Source organism: Cherax quadricarinatus, chromosome 17 (assembly GCF_038502225.1).
Source record: "Cherax quadricarinatus isolate ZL_2023a chromosome 17, ASM3850222v1, whole genome shotgun sequence".
Classification (NCBI taxonomy): domain Eukaryota; kingdom Metazoa; phylum Arthropoda; class Malacostraca; order Decapoda; family Parastacidae; genus Cherax; species Cherax quadricarinatus.
Window position 1 is genome coordinate 40,749,852 of NC_091308.1, and position 23,172 is coordinate 40,773,023.

Consider the following 23,172-nt stretch of genomic DNA (forward strand, 5'->3'; position numbering starts at 1 on the left):
AAAAAATAAGAAGAGCAAAATAAAATAATGATTTGTGATATGACAACACCTTAATAAAATTTGTGCCAAATTGTTAATGTTTACGATGTTGTAGTTGTTGCTTTTGTTGTAGTAGCGACGCATTATATTGTATCCCGCCAAAATTATATTTTTGTTCATGTTTTTTAAATAAAACAAACAGTAATAAAGACTTGTAAAACCACGATTCATGAAAAAATGTGCTTAAAAATAATTCATTCATAAATAGCGAAGAAAATATTACTTATAGGAGAATAACTTACATTTGAGAAATAAAATGTTTTTTTTTTTTGCTTCCCTTCCTCTGGTGGCTCAAAAAAAAAAAAAAAAAAAAAAACTAAATCAACGAAATTAGGATGAGCGATGAGTATTAACCCACCACACCGGGATGTGCAACTGACCTAACACTCTTGTCTTACCCTCTGCTAAATTGACAAGATGCCATGTAGTGTATTTTCTAAACATTGACAAAAAAAAAGCTAATAATATTTAGTAAAAGCAATACAAATATAACGAAAATAACAAAGTCGCTTGGTGTCAGTGCGTCATTTTGATGACATCAAATAAAATGATGAAATAAGGCTAAAACACTTAAAATAACGGTAGAAACAAATGAACTGCACCAAAATGTTGCCAGATTTAGAAACTTTTTTTTTCTGTAAGATTTGTTTTCGATTTTTTAGCACAATTTTCCTCACTACACCTGTTCCCTTCCTGAAACGATTCATCCATTTCATTCCAAGCATCAGCCATTGAAGACTGATGCCTTTTACAATTGATATATTTTAACCAAAGGGCTGATTTAGCGCCTGAAGACTTGTGGGGATGCATTCAAAATCAGCAGAGGGTATGTTTTCCTGGGGCTGGGATGGAGGATATTGTTAGCCGTCTGGACGATATCATAAAAGGTAATGGGAGGAATCATATTATCTGCCTCTTTGCAGGAGGCAACGATGTTGGCAGTAGGAGGAGTGAAGACCTGATTAACAAGTATAAGTCAGCAATTGGGATAAGAAGGGTGAGAACCCTGTGATATGTGACATTTTGCCGAGGAGAGGAGTTGGAAATTAATGGTTGTCCAGGGCAACTGGTGTTAATTGCTGGCTGGACAAACACTGTAAGGAAACTGCAATAACATTCATAGACAACTGAGACCTCATCTATGGCAGAAATGACACGTATGCCAGGGATGGGGTTCACTTATCTAGGTTTAGGGTGGGAGCACTGGCCAGTGCAGTGGAGGGAGCTGTTAGGTCTTTAAACTAGAAATAGTGGAATGAGTTTTTGTGGGAAAGCAATGAGTTCTCATTGTAGCGGTAGTGTGAGTTTTAGGGAGAGCAGTTATTGACAGAATGAGGTAGAGTTATTGGGGAATACTGGAAAGCCAGTGGCACTAGGTGATAACAGTAATAGGAATAGTGGAGGAACAGAAATGAGCAGGAAGAGAAAAGAGAAGGGAGGGTTTCTAAATTTATATTATACTAATAGTCGTAGTGCTGGAAATAAGAAGGTCGAATTGAGATTAGTTGCAAGTGCGGGTAACACTAATGTATTTGTGATAACTAAGACGTGGTTTAATGTGAAAAATCGGGATATGCCTGCTGAATATCACATTCAGAAGCATCGGAAAGGGGGATAGGGTGGCACTGTATATCCGAGATCGCTTGAATTGTTGCATGACAACAGGTATAAAGTCTAAAATAACACATACTGAGTCAGTCTGGATAGAATTTTCACGGGAGCACGAAAAATTTATTTCAGGCGTTATATACCGTCCCCCCAAACTGGATATGGGCCAAGAAAGACTACTGTGGGTGGAAACTGTTAGGGCACAGGGCACGATAACGTCGTAATTCTAGGGGACTTTAACTTAAGCTAGATTGATTGGAATTCCTTGACTGGGAATTTAACGTCTAACGACTTTTTAAAGGTAGTTCAGGATTGTTTTTTACAGCAGTTTGTTACAAAACCTACAAGGGAAAATAACCTGTTTGACTTGAATCTGGCAAACAAAGAAACCCTTGTTAATAATTTAGAAATTACAGAGAAACTTGGCGCAAGCGACCACAAATCGCATTGAAGGGAAGTATGTTAGTAGGGATGCCTCAGTAACGGTCCCAGATATTTGCTTAGCAAATTACAATGGGCTTAGAAAGCACTTATCATCTGTGGACTGCGATAACGAAGAGAGCTATCAATATGACAGCTTTCTGAACACTATACATGCTGCTCAAAGAACGTTTATTCCACATGAAGAAATAAGATCTAATAGAAATGACCCGAAATGAATGGATAATAGGCTCAAATATCTTTTAGGGCAGAAGGAAGGAATTTATAGACGCATCAAGAGGTGAGGGTCATCTTATAAATCAATATATTCACATTAAAAGGGAGGTTAAAAGGGGGAAAAGATAAGCCAAACGGAGCTATTAAAGTTGCTAAGGATTCGAAAGCTAACCCAAGAGGTTTTTTAAAGGTTTATAGAACAAAAGTTAGAGAAGGTAGGTCCCCTTAAAAATAACTCTGGGCATCTTGCTGACAAGGAGAATGAAATGTGCTCGTTTTTTAATAATTATTTTCTCTCAGTGGCTTGAAGAAGAAGAATTATGTAATATCGCACCCACTAACGATATGGTTATCAAACAAGCGGGCCATTTAAAGAAAAATAAATCCCCTAGCCCTGATGAGCCTTTTTTGAAGAAGTGTAAAATGGAACTTTGAGAACCATTGGCTAATATTATTTTTTTTTATTTTATTTAAAACTTCATATTACAACATAATACAAATATAAAAAAAAAAACAATCCTGTATTAAACAGGTATACAAAACAGAACACATGAACATAATACACCACATAAAGTACGCGGTATTTACACAGCCACTGTTTACACCTTGATCCACCTAGTGTGTCCCTAAGCCATACATAATGATACATCATGTAAGAGCATAGTACAATACTTATGACGTTATCACAAAAATTTTAAATTTCAAAACATTAATACATAAATAATTTAAATACCATCAAACAAGTATCGTTATACCTGGACTACTTTCATCCTTTGCTTCATATTTCTTACAGCATAAGACACGAGGTTCAATGACCCTGCTAACCCAAGCCTCTTACAACACATTGGTCCGTTGTATACAATTCACCACTAAACGTCCATCATCCTGACCCCCTAAATGCCATACACACAAGTTTTCCTGGCCATAACAGTGCCGCTAACAGCGCACCTTACACATTACATAATGGCAATATATCAAAGCTATCAGCATAAACAGATACCCAACAAAGTGTCACATGGCACCGGAAAACTAACCTTTACATCTTACGGTACAAGACAATTGTACCTCTAGTGCTTGGACACGCACATGACTGTGTCCCTACCTACACATTACCCACGCCACGCCCTTGTGCGTGGAATCCGTACCCATGCTGCACGCCATGCACACCAAACACGCTTCATGTATCTACAGCTAGCATACGTCATGATCACCAGGACCAACACCTGGTTATCCCTTCCAGAGGTACCAACCTTTGGACCCCCCCCCCTTCCAGAATGCCATATGTACCGTTCTCCACACATACTAGGATGGTGCATTCACATGGTTTTCCATAATCGTGTGGTAAGAACTTACCCTAATAATGTGCACAGACACAATTCAATTGTATTTCCTCCTTAGAAAGACAGAGACAGCATACCTCAAGGTACATGATACAATCAATCAATCACATAAGCGACTCTGTCATATAACAATTCATGAAAACACACCTGATTAAAAGAGAACACTATTATACGCTCACCCACAACCGGGTTTATGTGTTGATCCAAACTCAACACGATACATGAAATGTTCCCAGCCACCAAGACACACACCTCCCTCACACACCGTACCACACCTTTACTTATCAAAAGCATCACTCACGCCCACGCATACCTCAAGAAGCCAGCTTCATTATACCCTTTAAGATTGCAACGCCCATAAGTCCCTGATGCGGAAGCTACGATATCCCTCCGAAAAGGTTAAATGCCATCTGTTCCCAGTGATGTCCTTATTCCTCCGTTGCGTCCCATAAAATATCGCTGCCAGTGCCCTGATTCTCTCCTTTACTGACACATGTCTGAAAACCCATGACGTATACACAAAGTCCGTGGCTAGATATCCCATTGCGTTCTGCACCGGCACCATCTAAGCTTAACGCCCTTAAAACGCTAATCCCACCTCCACCCACCATACGTAAAACTCTACTAAACCACTCCCTCACTGGTTCCAACCTCGTACAAAAAAAAAAATACCGCATGAAAAACATTGTCAATGTCCCCATACACACAACACTCCCCTCCCTCCTGCACACGCCTATTTGCCAACACTTCTCCCGACGGCAATATATTGTGGAAGAATTTAAACATTACCTCCGTTACCACTGCCTTCAGTCGTAACCCTTTTAAGCGGCCCCATATATTACTCCACGCATACATCGGATATATACCTTTAACCTTAGCAACCACCTTCCCACCACCCACCTGAGCCAGTCTTCCTATCTTGACCCTGCGTGGGTCCAGCGCATAAATTATAGACTAATATTTATAATATATCTCTTCAAACAGCTGTAGTGTTTGATATGTGGAAGACGGCCAAAGTAATTCCTGTTTTTAAAGCAGGGGACAAGTTGTTACCGTCAAATTATTGGTCAATGAGCCTGACCCCAGTTGTAGGCAAATTACTAAAGTCAGTTATAATTGATATTATAAGAAACCATCTTGATAAGCATAATAGGATTAATGATACTCAGCATGGATTAACGAGGGGCCGTTCCTGCCTAACTAATTTACTAACTTTCTTCAGTAAAGCTTTCAAGGCTGTTGATCATGATAAAAAATTCGATATTGTTTATTTGGATTTTAGTAATGCTTTTGATAGAGTACCACACCGAAAACTGTTAAAGAAAGTGGCAGCTCATGGCATTGTGGAAAAAGTGCTATCTTGGGTCGAGTCATGGCTCATGAACAAAAAGCAGGTAGTGTGCATAAATGGAGTTAAATCTGGGTGGAGATCTGTAACAAGTGACCTGTTGCTGTTTTTAATACATATATATATATATATATATATATATATATATATATATATATATATATATATATATATATATATATATATATATATATATATATATATATATATATATATATATATATATATATATATATATATATATATATATATATATATATATATATATATATGCAAAACAACCACTCTGAAAGAATAAGAAATTCCAAGCGCTTTCGTGATTTTTCTCACATTATCAAGGAACCGTTCCTTGATAATGTGAGTAGTCACGAACGCGCTTGAAATTTCTTATTCTTTCAGAGTGGTTGTTTTGTATATTCTGAAATCACCTGTTTACTGTGATCTTATTGCATATATATATATATATATATATATATATATATATATATATATATATATATATATATATATATATATATATATATATATATAATTTTTTTTTTTATGATCACACTGGCCGATTCCCACCAAGGCAGGGTGGCCCGAAAAAGAAAAACTTTCACCATCATTCACTCCATCACTGTCTTGCCAGAAGGGTGCTTTACACTACAGTTTTAAACTGCAACATTAACATCCCTCCTTCAGAGTGCAGGCACTGTACTTCCCATCTCCAGGACTCAAGTCCGGCATGCCGGTTTCCCTGAACCCCTTCATAAATGTTACTTTGCTCACACTCCAACAGCACGTCAAGTATTAAAAACCATTTGTCTCCATTCACTCCTATCAAACACGCTCACGCATGCCTGCTAGAAGTCCAAGCCCCTCGCACACAAAACCTCCTTTACCCCCTCTCTCCAACCTTTCCTAGGCCGACCCCTACCCCGCCTTCCTTCCACTACAGACTGATACACTCTTGAAGTCATTCTGTTTCGCTCCATTCTCTCTACATGTCCGAACCACCTCAACAACCCTTCCTCAGCCCTCTGGACAACAGTTTTGGTAATCCCGCACCTCCTCCTAACTTCCAAACTACGAATTCTCTGCATTATATTCACACCACACATTGCCCTCAGACATGACATCTCCACTGCCTCCAGCCTTCTCCTCGCTGCAACATTCATCACCCATGCTTCACACCCATATAAGAGCGTTGGTAAAACTATACTCTCATACATTCCCCTCTTTGCCTCCAAGGGCAAAGTTCTTTGTCTCCACAGATTCCTAAGTGCACCACTCACTCTTTTCCCCTCATCAATTCTATGATTCACCTCATCTTTCATAGACCCATCCGCTGACACGTCCACTCCCAAATATCTGAATACATTCACCTCCTCCATACTCTCTCCCTCCAATCTGATATTCAATCTTTCATCACCTAATCTTTTTGTTATCCTCATAACCTTACTCTTTCCTGTATTCACCTTTAATTTTCTTCTTTTGCACACCCTACCAAATTCATCCACCAATCTCTGCAACTTCTCTTCAGAATCTCCCAAGAGCACAGTGTCATCAGCAAAGAGCAACTGTGACAACTCCCACTTTATGTGTGATTCTTTATCTTTTAACTCCACGCCTCTTGCCAAGACCCTCGCATTTACTTCTCTTACAACCCCATCTATAAATATATTAAAGAACCACGGTGACATCACACATCCTTGTCTAAGGCCTACTTTTACTGGGAAATAATTTCCCTCTTTCCTACATACTCTAACTTGAGCCTCACTATCCTCGTAAAAACTCTTTACTGCTTTCAGTAACCTACCTCCTACACCATACACTTGCAACATCTGCCACATTGCCCCCCTATCCACCCTGTCATACGCCTTTTCCAAATCCATAAATGCCACAGACACCTCTTTAGCCTTATCTAAATACTGTTCACTTATATGTTTCACTGTAAACACCTGGTCCACACACCCCCTACCTTTCCTAAAGCCTCCTTGTTCATCTGCTATCCTATTCTCCGTCTTACTCTTAATTCTTTCAATAATAACTCTACCATACACTTTACCAGGTATACTCAGCAGACTTATCCCCCTATAATTTTTGCACTCTCTTTTATCCCCTTTGCCTTTATACAAAGGAACTATGCATGCTCTCTGCCAATCCCTAGGTATCTTACCCTCTTCCATACATTTATTAAATAATTGCACCAACCACTCCAAAACTATATCCCCACCTGCTTTTAACATTTCTATCTTTATCCCATCAATCCCGGCTGCCTTACCCCCTTTCATTTTACCTACTGCCTCACGAACTTCCCCCACACTCACAACTGGCTCTTCCTCACTCCTACAAGATGTTATTCCTCCTTGTCCTATACACGAAATCACAGCTTCCCTATCTTCATCAACATTTAACAATTCCTCAAAATATTCCCTCCATCTTCCCAATACCTCTAACTCTCCATTTAATAACTCTCCTCTCCTATTTTTAACTGACAAATCCATTTGTTCTCTAGGCTTTCTTAACTTGTTAATCTCACTCCAAAACTTTTCCTTTTTTTCAAAAAAAATTTGTTGATAACATCTCACCCACTCTCTCATCTGCTCTCTTTTTACATTGCTTCACCACTCTCTTAACCTCTCTCTTTTTCTCCATATACTCTTCCCTCCTTGCATCACTTCTACTTTGTAAAAACTTCTCATATGCTAACTTTTTCTCTCTTACTACTCTCTTTACATCATCATTCCACCAATCGCTCCTCTTCCCTCCCGCACCCACTTTCCTGTAACCACAAACTTCTGCTGAACACTCTAACACTACATTTTTAAACCTACCCCATACCTCTTCGACCCCATTGCCTATGCTCTCATTAGCCCATCTATCCTCCAATAGCTGTTTATATCTTACCCTAACTGCCTCCTCTTTTAGTTTATAAACCTTCACCTCTCTCTTCCCTGATGCTTCTATTCTCCTTGTATCCCATCTACCTTTTACTCTCAGTGTAGCTACAAGTGATCTGATATATCTGTGGCCCCTCTATAAACATGTACATCCTGAAGTCTATTCAACAGTCTTTTATCTACCAATACATAATCCAACAAACTACTGTCATTTCTCCCTACATCATATCTTGTATACTTATTTATCCTCTTTTTCTTAAAATATGTATTACCTATAACTAAACCCCTTTCTATACAAAGTTCAATCAAAGGGCTTCCATTATCATTTATATTTATTAAGTAAATGACCTTAATGAAGGAATTACTAGTGACATGAACAAATTCGCTTATGACACGAAGATAGGTAAGGTAATGGATTCAGACGTAGATGTCACGGAACTTCAGGAGGATTTAGACAAACTCAGTTTATGGTCAGAAAAGTGGCAGATGCAGTTCAATGTAGATAAGTGCAAAATTCTGAAGCTCGGGAATGTTCGTAACCCAAGCACTTATAAACTAAATAATGTAGAACTTAAACGTAGAGAATACGAAAAATACTTGGGGGTTATGGTAAGCAGCAACCTTAAACCAAGACAGCAATGCCTAAGCGTGCGTAATACGGTAAATAGATTACCGTATTAAGCAGTTCAGTTCTGGTTTCCATATTACAGAATGGATATAAATTCGTTAGAAAACATTCAGCGAAGAATGACAAAATTAATGCATAACAATAGAAATCTTCCATATGAAGAATGATTGAAGTCCCTTAAATTACATTCACTTGTAAGACGAAGAATGAGGGGAGACATGATCGAAGTGTATAAGTGGAAGATGGGTATTAACAAAGGGGATATAAATAAGGTCTTCATATCTCTCCAAGAGAGAACGTGCAATAATGGATTCAAATTAGATAAGTTTAGATTTAGAAGGGATATAGGAAAGTACTGGTTTTGGAAGAGTAGTTGATGAGTGCAACAGTATGCCTAGGAAGGTTACTGAAGCTAAAACCTTGGGTAGTTTCAAATTTAGGTTGGATAAATACATGAGTGAGAGGGGTTGGATTTGAGTGGGAGCTGCACATGAGTAAATAGATTTGTCAAAGCTTATTGCTTGGATAGAAATGGGTTGGGCAAATATTCTGTTAGTGTGATGGATTTGTGAAGGAACTACCCAGTGTGAGCCAACAGGCCTGCTGCAGTGTTCCTCCTTTTTTACGTTCTTAACCTTGAAAGTTGAAGAATTAGACACACGTGCAACATCTGGGTATTCCCAGATGTTGCACATGTTTCCAATTCTTCATATTGTCGGTATTGCATACATTCATGTACAACAGATCAGTCTTCTAGGTAGGATACACAGTGTAGAGATTTTGAAGGCGATCAGAAGAGCCTGTCTCCTCCTATTCCACGAAACAAGATTTGGGAATGACCCCTTCAGTATTGTGCATAGGTGCACCCTCACATGAAAACAGTCCTATGAATCTTGCCCGAGAAGCATTCCACAAGAACTGAAAAATTGAAGCCTGTAGAAAAAATCGTTCTCGTGTAATAAAAAAAAATATGTGAAAACAAACGAAAATGTTGCTGAGAATATTCTTAAAAATTGGAATGTCTGCTTATTTAACTTAAAAACAAAGTAAAACGTGGATTTTTTGCCAGTTTTCATTTCCCATTCACTTTCCATTTAAAAAATATACAGCGAAATTGGCCCAAAAAATTACAAATTGATGTCAAAGATACATAAAATGATACAAAATTACTTCCTATTAAGATGTACCAATATTTAGGGTGTGAAGCTGATCAGAAGAGACAGTGTATATGAAAATGGTATACAATACCGACAGGATGATAAGACATATAATCAACATTTAGGTGTCTTTATTCCGAAACATTTCACCTACTGTGTAGGTGAAATGTTTCTGTAGTCGACTTCTTCAGTCGACTACAGAAGAGTTAGCAGAAGCAGTAGAGATGTGAAGACGATGTAATCAGTCCATCACCCTTGAACACAGTTTTGAGGTGGTCAGTTCCTCAGCCTGGAGAAGAGATTTGCTCCATAGTCTGGAATCTTCAGCAGTGAGTTCCTTGAGGAAGAATACTCTCTTATTGAACAAGTATTTTCTAAACTTCACTATCCTCGTCACTTCATTAGAGACTGCAGACGACGGGCATTAAACATCTTCAACACACCCAGAGAAGACACTTCCGAGAATAGATACATAGTCCTCCCCACCAACTCCATTGCCAAACACGTTTCCAACATCTTTTGCAAGACCTCATTTCAAGTATCTACCTCCACATCCACCACCACCAGTAATAGATAGGACAAGCTTCTATCCTCCGCAGGGGTATACACAACCCCTTGTAATGACTGCAGCAAATTATACATGGCCGAAACATCCAGAGACCTCCAAACACGTATTTCAGAACACCAGTACGCAGGCAGATCAAGGAATGCGTGTTTTGTAGATGAATGGTTCACAGAACCGACACGTTGATAAATTAGACACATGTGCAACTCTTGGGTATCTTTATTAAGGAAACGTTTCGCGCCACAGTGGCTTCATCAGTCCATACACAGGAGAAACTTGAAGAACAGGAGAAGAATGAGGTAATCAGTCCCTCAATCTTGAGTCGATGTGGTCAGTCCATCAATCTTGAATAGAATACGGCATATGAGCGGAGAAGCAGCTTATAAACCGTAGGCAGGAGAGGTGCAGCAGTCGTAGGTGGTGTCACATTTGTCCAATGTGGAAGAAGGTCGTGCCCAAGGGTTAGGCAAGCCTAACCCTTGGGAATTCTTCGCTTGCCTAACCCTTGGGCACGACCTACTTCCACATTGGACAAATGTGACACCTACGACTGCTGCACCTCTCCTGTCTACGGTTTATAAGCTGCTTCTTCGCTCATATGCCGTATTCTATTCAAGATTGATGGACTGATCACATCGACTCAAGATTGAGGGACTGATTACCTCATTCTTCTCCTGTTCTTCAAGTTTCTCCTGTGTATGGACTGATGAAGCCACTGTGGCGCGAAACGTTTCCTTAATAAAGATACCCAAGAGTTGCACATGTGTCTAATTTATCAAAGCCTGCTTTCAACACCGAAATTCACACAACCATTTAATCAACTACAAAAACGCAAGACTTATAGCCAGAGAAGACAACACTCAATACCGAAGAATCCTGGAATCATCACTTACTTGTACATCCAACAACTTCAACCAGAACAACGTTTTCTATAACATAGCTGAACCCCTCGCCAAGAAACTTCTTCATCGCTATCCCACATAAGAACATAAGAATGGAGGAACACTGCAGAAGGTCTAATCATATACTTATCCAATTTCTTTTTAAAGCTACGCAAGGCTCTCTAGACTCTATCACACTACTCGGAAGATTGTCACATGCAGCATTTTCCACCTGACTCAGCATTCTCATCATGTAAATACTCACGTATGTTTCGCCCAGGTAGATCTGTTTGTGACTTGATAAAGCCCACTGCGTGGGCGAAACGTTGTCAACAAAGGATCAAATTATACTGCTTAAGTGTTTATACTCCCAAAATTGGCAGACTTGGACTTACGGTACCTAATAGCAGCGTAAGCCTTGTATTCGGGAAACCACACCAGTGTGAAAATTTGAAGTCGATCAGATGAGTCCCTCTCCAGATCTGGCATGGATTCCATCAATTCCAAGTCGTGTCCATTATTTTAGTATATTAACAAATCCGCCTGAATGCAAAAGAAACTTAATAGGTACTATCCTGGCACTAAGATGCATCAGCCATTAATTATTGAAGCCTTTCAGATAAGGCAAAGTTAAAATTATTTAACTTGATTTAACGGGAATAAAAATTTAACACTATTTTGCCCATAAAAAATGGATAAATAGACTTTTTTTGGCACCTTATTTTGAACGTTTAAATATCCGTCACAAAGGATTTTGGAAGTTATCTCAGCCAATCCAGGATATTGAGAATGGGTTCGACAACTTGGGTGACCGTGAACATGCTAAGTGTTCCATGGTTCGTTAACGTACACATGTGCTGAAAATTTGAAGCCAATTGGATGAAGCATTCGTGAGATATGAGGAAAAAATCGAAATTTATGAGGAATAAGGGGAAAAAGAAAAAATCAACAATCTCTTAAACGTTTCCCTTCGGGGGGTAGTTAATAATCTACAGGGTATGTCTGACAAAAAAAAAAAAAAAAAAAAAAAAAAAAAAAAAAAAAAAAAAAAAAAAAAAAAAAAAAAAACTTTGAGTTATTTTACTTGAAAAGTCTTATGTACATCATTAACACAAAACATTCTTTCTTGCAATAATAGCTGATGTTTTTTTATGTAAACATACAAAAATAACGAGCCTCTCGTTAAGCAAGAGTTCTGTGAAACTTAAGTCTCCCTAAGCTGTATTACTGTCAAACGTGAGCCGCAGTGCTCTCATATGTAAGCCCCACTTAGCTGTACTTTTGTCAAACTTGAGTTCCACTAAATCACAGTTCAGTCAAACTTGAGAAAAACGATTCTCTCGCATTCCCTCTTCCAACATTCCTCATTTGACCTCCTATTACCCCCCCCCTCTTCCACTTTTTACCTACACCTTCCCCTTTCCCCGTTCCCTCAATCTTCCTCTTCTCCTCCCAGTTATACTTCTTCACTACCCCTGCTCTTTATTTCGTCGCTCAACCTTTGGGACGAGCGGACGTGAGCTGAGCCTGCCCTCTGCTGTCAGCCGGTGACAACTTGGTTTTCTCAAAATGGCGCAGCCGGCAAGAAGAAGGGTAAACACTGTCGGCATAGAAGTGGTGCGTGGGGCTGTGCATGCCCACTCAGCTCAAGTTTTATTACCTGCCATCATCAGGGACACATACGGCATTGCCAACGAAGAGCTGTATGGTGTAGCCTTGAACGGGGCATATAGAATTTTTGTGAAATTTCTCAATGCAAGTGTATATGAGGACATAGTCGCCAGGTTCCAAGATCTTTGTGTACCAGTGAATCCTGCAGTGACGGTAAGGCTACATGATGTGTCCCGCCATTATACGTGGGTGAAGATAAGAAATGTACCCTTTGAGGCTAATGAGGCAGACCTACGTGCCGTCTTCGAGAAGTTTGGGACTGTTCATATGGCGACATTGGGGAAATGGAAGGAAGGATCATATTCTGGGATGCCTGAAGGAAGTTTTTCCTTAAAAATGACATTGAGGCATCCTATTCCTTCCTATATTTTCCTAGAAGACTTCAGGACTCAAGTAATGGTGATTTACGCAGGGCAACAACGTACCTGTCGATTATGTGGTGCCTATGATCACATTGCTGCGCAGTGTGTCAAGCAACAGGGTACACAGGCGAAGGAGCAGCATAAGGAGGCATCAGAGGACCTTGGGACGTTGGATTTGGCACGACCTGAGTCGGTTTCCTTGAACAAGGCTTGGAGTGTGGAGGTCGAGGAGGCCTTGAGAGAGGAAGAGTGTGTAACTCTTCCGAGAGAGACATGCACTGCCAGGCAGGCACCGGCGACCAAAGATGTGGTGTCACTGGGTGAGGACAGGGCCGTGGAGGCTACCATTGTTTCAGTCCTCCACGACCTGTTAGGGACCCCAGGAGAGGTCACAGTTGAGGGGCTTGTGGGTGCCCTGGATACTGCTGGGGTTCCAGGTGGTGAGAGGGGGGGAGGCATGTCAGAGACCCAGGTTGAGGCTGGGTTGCAATTTGGCACAGTGGTGGCGGAAGTGCACGGGGATGGCTTCCAGGTGGAGGCAGGAAGAAAGGCTCGAGTGTCACGGAAGAGAGCGGCAGTGCCCTCGGACGTGGACGATGTGGATGTGCTCACTCCGGCACAGCGTTCGGGCAAAAAGGTTTGGGCTGAAGTGGTTGAGCATGGACCTGGGGGGTCCAGGGGCAAGGGGCATGTGAAAGCAGATCACAGAATGGTGATTGAAGATCAAGGGCGTATAAAGGGGAAGGGGGATAAAGGTGGTGCAATACGTAAAGGAAAACCTCCATTGACAAATTCAAGAGTCTCTCTATAAATGTTAATGGTCTGAAAAATTCTAGGAAGTGTGAATGGTTTCATGAGATGCTCATTAGGTATGGTGTAGATGTGGTGTTTGTGCAAGAGCACAACCACAAGCCGGGTTGTATGTTGATGATTGAGGGGTATACTGTATATGCGGCACACTCAACGAGATTGAAAGGAGGAGTGGCTATTTTGGTGAGGGAGGCTAGCCCGTTTACTGTACATCATTGTGAGGAGGGGGGTGAGGGGAGGGTTATAAGAGTGGATGGGACATGGGGAAGAGATAAGATGTCTTTTGTGTGTGTTTATGGTCCGGCGGAGGGGGACAGTCGAGTGAAGAATGAGTTTGTACGTGAAGTGTTGGTTTATCACTTAAGGTCGCTTCCAGCATTAGCTGTGGTGGGAGGGGACTGGAATTGCGTTATACGCCGCAAGGATGTGGAACCTAGGGGAGCAGGATATTGTTCTGGCGTTCTGAGGGACCTGTTAACAGGGGTGGGGTTGGTGGATGTAGAGGGGGGGGGCGGCGTGGGAGGTGCAGCACACCTTCGTGAGGCAGGGGTATGCTGCACGGCTGGACAGGATATACGTGACAAGGAAAGCAGTGGTGCGGAGTGTAAGGGTTTTGGATGTCTTTTTTTCTGATCATAGAGGTGTTTTGGTGGATTTGGGATGGGAGGGTCGGCCGAACAGGTATAAGAGTTATTGGAAATTGAATGTTCGGTTGCTTCAAGATGTTGAGGGGAGGGTCCTATTTGCACAATGGTGGAAAGGCTTATGGGAAGGGATGGAAGTCAATGGGGATGTGTTGAGATGGTGGGATGTGACGGCGAAGACGAGGATTCGAGAGTTCTATGTCCGACAGGGAAGGCACGAGAATCAGTTGGCTTATGGGCTTATTAGGTATCTTGAGGGGCAGTTAAGGGAGTATTATATGAGAGGAAGGGGGGGGATGGGAGCCCCTGTGGCTGACATAGAAGGAGTGAAGGAACGCCTAATGGAAGTGCAAAATGAGAGGTTTGATGCGGCAAGGGTTTTAGGGGGGTTGGAGGAGGTCATGTGGGGTGATAGACCATCGGCGTGTGTCCTGCGAGGGCAGGGGCGCCGGCGCGTTGCAATGGAAATGGTGGGTTTGAGAGTTCTTGAGGACATCGAGGGGTATAGGGAGGGACAAGACTTGGTGACAACGGAGGGGATGGGAGGGTATGTTGATTCTTGGCTTAGTGCACATATGAGGAGTGTGGGTGTGAGAGAGGGGGCTTTAAGAGAGACAGGGGGATGGGTGCGGAGTGTGCTGGACAGGGACGACAGGGAACAGTTACAGGGGCCTATTGTGGAGGAAGAGGTGTGGACGGCTTTAATGAGTATGAGCAGGGGTAAGGCACCGGGGATAGATGGGCTGCCTGCGGAGTTTTACATACAGCATTGGGGAGTATTAAAAGATTTTTTGGTGCAATTATTTAATATCATAAAAGAGAGGGGTGCGTTGGGACCTTTGCAGGCGACAGCACTAGTAGTTTTGGTGCCAAAGGGTGAAAGTCAGTGCACAGTGAGAGATTACCGGATAATATCACTCATGTGTGCAGACTACAAACTTTTTGCAAAAATTTTGGGAAATCGTATAAAAAAGGTCATTGGAAAGGTAATAGTGAGGGGTCAATATGGGATTCCGGGGAGATCAATGTATGAGGGGCATGGGGTTATTAGAAGGTTTATTGAGGGTCCACAAGAGGGGGAACGTGGGGTATTGGCGTTGGATTGGAGAACGGCATATGACAGTGTCGAGAGGGAGGCTCTGTGGAGAATCATGGAGTGGCAAGGGTTCGGGGAGGACATTGTGAATTGGGCACGTACTTTATATCGGGGAGCTGGGATGTGTGTACAGATAAATGGGAGGGTGGGGTTGCATGTGAAAATGGGCAGGGGATTGAGGCAAGGTTGCCCGTTGTCACAAATATTATTTGCATGTTTACAGAATCCGTTTTATAGGGCAGTGGAAATGTGCATACAGGAGGGGGTAAGGGAGGACATACGAGGTGGGAGTCCCAGTATTATAGGTTACGTTGATGACACAACTGTCCTAGTGAGTGGGAGGGAGGGATTGGAGGGTCTGGAGAGAGTTATAGATGTTTTTGGGATGGCAACAGGTATGACAGTGAATGTGCATAAATCAAAGCTCGTGATATTGGGTGAATGGGATGGGCAGGAGGGCGGGGGTGGGGGGGTGAGGTGGAGTGTCGTGGACCGGGTGAAAATTTGTGGAGTTGTGTATATGGGTAATGCTCAGATGGCGAGGGAAAATAATTCAAAGGGTGTGGTAGATAGGGTATTGGGAAGATTGTCAGGATTGAGGCCGACACATTTTACGCTACACCAGAGGGTCATTGTGGTCAATGTGCTTTTGTACAGTAAAATATGGCATGTGGCAGCTTTGTACCCTTTGGTGTATGGGGATGTCCGGAGATTGTTGAGCAGAGTTTTCCGTTTTATCTGGGGTTCAGGATGCGATTGGTTGAAAAGAGAGGTGGTAACACTTCCGGTGGCCTTGGGAGGGCTGGGGTTAATTCATTTGGAAAGAAGGTTGAAGTGTGTATATGTGAAACATGGGTTGCTAAGGGCTCGGGGGGAAGGGAGTGGAGGGTTGGGGATGCTGCAGGGAGATCTTCGGAGATGGTGGAAGGGACAAGATTTGAGAGATGGTGAGGAGTTGTTGCGTCTATTGATGATGGTCAGAGAGCCGAGAAACATGTGGGTAGGGTCCATGGAGAGGAAGATATGGCCTAGGGTGGTAGTGGCAACGGAAGGAGTGTACCCGATGTACGCATGGGAAGACATTTGGGGCCGATTAAAAGGGTTACGCATCCGGCCACGCGTGAGGGAGGTAATGTATAGGTTTCTTCACGGAATATTGCCGTCTGGGGTTGTTTTACGAAATAGGCGAATAAGGGAGGGTGGGATGTGTCAGGTTTGTGGGGTAGATGAATCAGCTTTTCATGTAGTTTATTTTTGTGAAAGCCTAGGGATTGTGCGGGAATGGTTAGGGAAAGTAATCCGGTATGTGGGGGGGAAAGGGTTGTCGGTTTTGAGAGCTCTTAGTTTAGATGTAGGTGGGGTTGGGGTAAAGGTTCAAAGGGCAGTGGCTTACTTAATGGTTGATTTTGTGTATATATCATGGGCAATGAGAGACAAAGGGGCGGAGGAACGTAGGATGGCCATAGCAGCATCCTTTTATAGAACAAAGTGTCGCAACAGGGAAATATATGGTAGAAGGTGGGAGAGGGATTTCTCGGAGGGCTACAGGGACTTTCTTTTGAGGGATTTATGGTCTTTATAATAAAGCGGTCAGGGGAATGAACGGGCTGGCCTTCCCAGGGGGGGGGGTGTTGCAGAGGTCGATTGTGTGAGTGTGTGTGTGTGTGTGGAATTGTGTGAGTGTGTGTGGAATTGTGTGAGGAAGGATGTTGAGGTGATATTCAATGTGATATTCAATGTAATGTGTCTTGGTGTTATTGTGAACACCGATGATTATAATTTATCTAAGGATTCCTTCATGTTTTGTAAGGATGTACATAAGCATGTTAGTATATAAGCATATTTTAACCTGTAATTATACATGTCTACCTATATATGAGCAATGTAACTTGTCATAATAATGAGGTTTCATACCTGTTTTTTAACTTTGGAACGTTCTGGTATTGTATATAATGTAAGATCTTGCCTGGGGTGTTTTTGCTTATATATTGTTACAGATGTTTTTTCACATTTTCATTATATATGTTCAAGTGAATGAGTTTTTGATCTTGTGTATAGCCAGGTGAAACTGGTCAGTTTTTCACTTGGGGGGGGGGGTTGGAGTTTAAGTAATCTCTGCAATAGCAGGTCATGTGATACACATGTCATATTATTTTAGATGTCTAATGTTGTCCATTCTCTGTAGGATGTGATGTATAGATTATCTCCGACAGTGTAAATAATCTGTCTGCTGGAGGGAATAATGTGTAAATTTATTTATTATTGTGGTAGGTTTATGTGTGTAGCGTGTTTTTAAGGGTGATATATTATAAGACGCTAATTACTATCAAGGACTGTTGGTGGTTGAGTGGTGACGGCAGACACAGTTACTAGGCATGGGGGGGGGATGTTTGAAGTGTGCACGATATTAATTATTACCATAGGGTATATGAGGGTAGGGTGGATTGTGTTCTATGGTGGATGTGAGCCATCAGGTTCAGACATTCCTTGTATTATAGTGTCAGCCGTTTAGCTGGCTGGATTGTGTTTATATATATATTGTCATTGAAGTTTTTAATGCTTTTACAAATGTGTATGTATAAGAGATTTGTCACTGTGTATCTAAGGTGAAAGTGGCACGTTTTCATGGGGGGGAGTGTAAGCTTTACTGGGTGGGTTGTATATGTATGTATGTGTGTGTATGTGTATATGTATGTATATATGTATATGTATATATGTGTATATGTATATATATGTATATATATATATATATATATGTATATATATATATATACATGTGTATGTGTGTGTATATGTATATATATGTATATGTATGTATGACCACCTTTTCATGTGAAGCATAGTACGTACAAGCGGTGTTTGATTTGAGTGCAGCAGCCAGTTCTGTCATTATATATGTGCTTCTTCAGTACTGTGTAGTCACAGTTGATTATTGTTCACTGCCTGTATCTTGTTACATATTGATTATGTACCCATATATTTTGTACCTGAGTTTTAAATAAAATATAAAAAAAAAAAATTCCAAGTCGTGTCCATTATTTTAGTATATTAACAAATCCGCCTGAATGCAAAAGAAACTTAATAGGTACTATCCTGGCACTAAGATGCATCAGCCATTAATTATTGAAGCCTTTCAGATAAGGCAAAGTTAAAATTATTTAACTTGATTTAACGGGAATAAAAATTTAACACTATTTTGCCCATAAAAAATGGATAAATAGACTTTTTTTGGCACCTTATTTTGAACGTTTAAATATCCGTCACAAAGGATTTTGGAAGTTATCTCAGCCAATCCAGGATATTGAGAATGGGTTCAACAACTTGGGTGACAAAGCACGTGAACATGCTAAGTGTTCCATGGATCGTTAACGTACACATGTGCTGAAAATTTGAAGCCAATTGGATGAAGCATTCGTGAGATATGAGGAAAAAATCGAAATTTATGAGGAATAAGGGAAAAAAGAAAAAAATCAACAATCTCTTAAACGTTTCCCTTCGGGGGGTAGTTAATAATCTACAGGGTATGTCTGACAAAAAAAAAAAAAAACTTTATGAGTTATTTTACTTGAAAAGTCTTATGTACATCATTAACACAAAACATTCTTTCTTGCAATAATAGCTGATGTTTTTTTATGTAAACATACAAAAATAACGAGCCTCTCGTGAAACTTAAGTCTCCCTAAGCTGTATTACTGTCAAACGTGAGCCGCAGTGCTCTCATATGTAAGCCCCACTTAGCTGTACTTTTGTCAAACTTGAGCTCCACTAAATCACAGTTCAGTCAAACTTGAGAAAAACGATTCTCTCGCATTCCCTCTTCCAACATTCCTCATTTGACCTCCTATTACCCCCCCCCTTCCACTTTTTACCTACACCTTCCCCTTTCCCCGTTCCCTCAATCTTCCTCTTCTCCTCCCAGTTATACTTCTTCACTACCCCTGCTCTTTCCCTTCGCCACTACTCCATCTTGACTTTTTTGCTTTCCAAGTGAGTCATGTCATGCGAGCATTAATAAGTAAGACAAATGTGCAATATTTAGGCATATTGATTTTTAAAGCTTTTCGCCTGCACAACAAGCACTGCCAATCGAATACAGGAGATTACAATAGTGGAAACAGTAGAAGTGGATAGGTAATTTTGAATTGATCAGTATCTCAGCCTTGACAGTAGTTAGTCAGTCCATTAGCCTCAAGCAGAGGCGTGAAGCAAGAGACTTATATGCTGCAGCTAGAAGTGAAGTGGGCTAAATAGTGAAATAGATTATGCTATATAGCTGTTACCAATAAAGTTGGAGAATACATCCTCTGTACCAAGATTCTACAGTGTTGCCGTGTCATACAAGGCTCATGCAAATGTTATACAAAACTTTCAAGTTAATGAGAAAGACGCATGTGCAACATTTAGATATCTTCATTACAGAAACTCTCTGTCTGCACAGCAGAAGTGATTTTGAGTTAATCATTAAAGGGTTTTTAGTGTTATAATCGTCTGTAATCGACTGAAGAAGCCTGTTGTGCAGGCAAAATATTTCGACAATGAAGGTACCTAAATGTTGCAAATATGTCTTACTCATGAACATGTCGGAATGGCACTTCATTAATGACATGAGTCATCCGATCATTCGTGACTAGAGAAATTACAACCATGATTTTTCGAGTTTCTTTTTTAAGTGAGAGAAAGAAAAGCCTCAAGAACTTACAAGTAAATTCCCTGTCGTGTCAATAACTGACTGGAAAAGACTTACAGTACTTTCACCTCACCTTATACTCCTATACAACAACACTATGTTATGGAACATAATGGTGTTCATCACTTTGCATTCTGATTATAATCTAACTGATACTGCTGAATAGACACACGATCTGAACAATCCATAAAAAATATTTGCAAATATTTTTAAATAACTGATTTTTAACAGCCAAAGCTAATTGGTGATAGAACATATAAATACCTTACTAGAATGTGCTAGGAAGGTAGTATAATGTGTATATAGACCAGCACCTCGACAGGATGAGTGCAGTGGTACTAGACGCAACCCAGACTCAGCGTAAAAATCAAAGAATGGAAATGTCGGTACAAACATTTTAGGCAATGACGAAGCTGCAGAACTCCTGAATGGATCCATACTTTCTCAATAACCAGACGAGGTACTGGTTAATAAACAGAAAAGATTGAGATTAAAGTTTATATTATCATACAACTCTCAGGTAAAGTAGAAAAAATAACTCTTCAAAAATGTAATTAAAAATTACCTCTAGTATTAGGCTTTAGCTAAAAGAAAGATTCTTCAATAATAATAACAATGAAAGGACAGAAACACTGAAAACTCTGTTATCCTGTATTTATTGATAAATTAATAGGCAATACATGGACAAACAAAAACTATTTACAAATGTTACAGAAAAGAATGTCAAGGAATGACATACTCATAACTCTACTTGACTTTAAAAACATCATGTCCAGGATTGTTGAATTCAGTATACTCTTAAAACTGAAACACAAAATATCGTAGGCTTTAAATATCCTATGGTTAATCTATACAATAACTCTAAAAAAATAATAATACCCCAGTCCACATCAGTTATAATAAAGAAATCGTTTACATAAGACTAGTCCAACTGAGGATACATTTTGCAAAATATTTTGGAAAATAATGAGAAATCAGAATGTTCAACACATGGAATACAAACATTTACATAACAGAGGAAAACAAGGGTCTACAGAAAGACGGTAATGTCGACTGAAACTTATTAAGACAATTCAGGAATTGCTTCAGGATGAATGAATGCCACTGTAGTATCGAAATATATATAAACTTCGTAAAAGCATTCAGCAAGGGTGACCATAGTACCCGCACTGCTTGCAAAAAGAACAAATTGAAAAACTGGGATATTGATTTTCAACTTTGTTAATTCGGACCAATAATGTAAGAGTCAGCAAAGTATAAGAGATGTCGCCACAATGACAGGTTCTGTTCCTAAAAGCACAGAACTCAGTGCTGCCGACAAAAGTAGAGAAAAAACACTCTTTGCGAGAATAATTTTTTATTGTCTTTCTTCACAATTCTCTGTAGTAAATGAAAATCAATGGGTAGACCTGATATTAACAATCTCTGACCATCTACTCTCTAACACCGAAACTGAAGTACATAGCCACTATTTATGCTTTCAACAGCCATCCGTAAGCGGACAAGTGTTGGGCATCATTACAGGAAACAACAGTCCTAGTGTCTGATTTCTAAAAAGTGTACTTCCAGGGAACCATCACTGCAGGTCTCTCAGAACCTTTAAAATATACAACGTCAAGATGCTTCTTTGCTGCCTTAAAGACTTCGCTTAGAACAGTAGTATCCTAATTAATACCGCCGGCTATGGAGGCGGGGTGGTAATAAACAAGAATTTTGACCACACGTACAAAAAAAAAAAAAGATGTACTGGGCGATTGCAATTTTTTTTTTGTTAACACATCAGTCGTTTCCCACCAAGGCAGGGTGGCCGGAAAAAGAAAAACTTTCACCATCATTCACTCCATCACTGTCTTGCCAGAGGCATGCTTACACGTCAACTCTAAAACTGCAACATTAACACCCCTCCTTCAGAGTGCAGACACTGTACTTCGCATCTCCAGGACTCAAATCCGGTCAGCCGGTTTACCTGAATCCCTTCATAAATATTACCCTGCTCACACTCCAACAGCACGTCAAGTCCTAAAAACCATTTGTCTTCATTCACCCCTGTCTAACAATCTAACACGCTCACGCATGCTTGCTGGAAGTCCAAGCCCATCGCATACATAACCTCCTTTATCCTGCTCTCCTGTCCTAGACCGACCTCTACCCCGCCTTCCCTCCACTACAGATTTATAAACTCTCGAAGTCATTCTATTTCGTTCCATCCTCTCTACATGTCTGAACCACCTCAACAACCCCTCTTCAGCCCTCTGGATAATGGTTTTGGTAATACCACACCTTCTCCTAATTTCTAAACTACGAATTCTCTGCATTATATTCACACCACAGATTGCCCTCAGACACGACATTTCCACTGCCTCCAGCCTTCTCCTTGTTGCAACATTCACCACCCATGCTTCGCCCCCATATAAGATCGTTGGAATAACTATACTTTTTGCTTCCATGAACAAAGTTCTTCGTCTCCACAGACTCCACAGTTCACCACTCACCTTTTTCCCCTCGTCAATTCTGTGATTCACCTCATCTTTCATAGACCCGTCTGCAGACACGTTCATTCCTAAATATCTGAATACATTCACCTCCTCCATAATTTCATGAACGATAGTTGCTAGAGGCCACAATGGTTTTCTCAACATAATCAATGTATGCTACGCAAGACAACTCAGGGAAAGCTTGACAACGATAAGTAAGACAAATGTGCAACAGTTAGGTATCTTTATTTCAAGACATTTCACCTAAACTATAGGCTTCATCAGTAGAAGCAGTAGAGATGTAAAGACGATGTAATCAG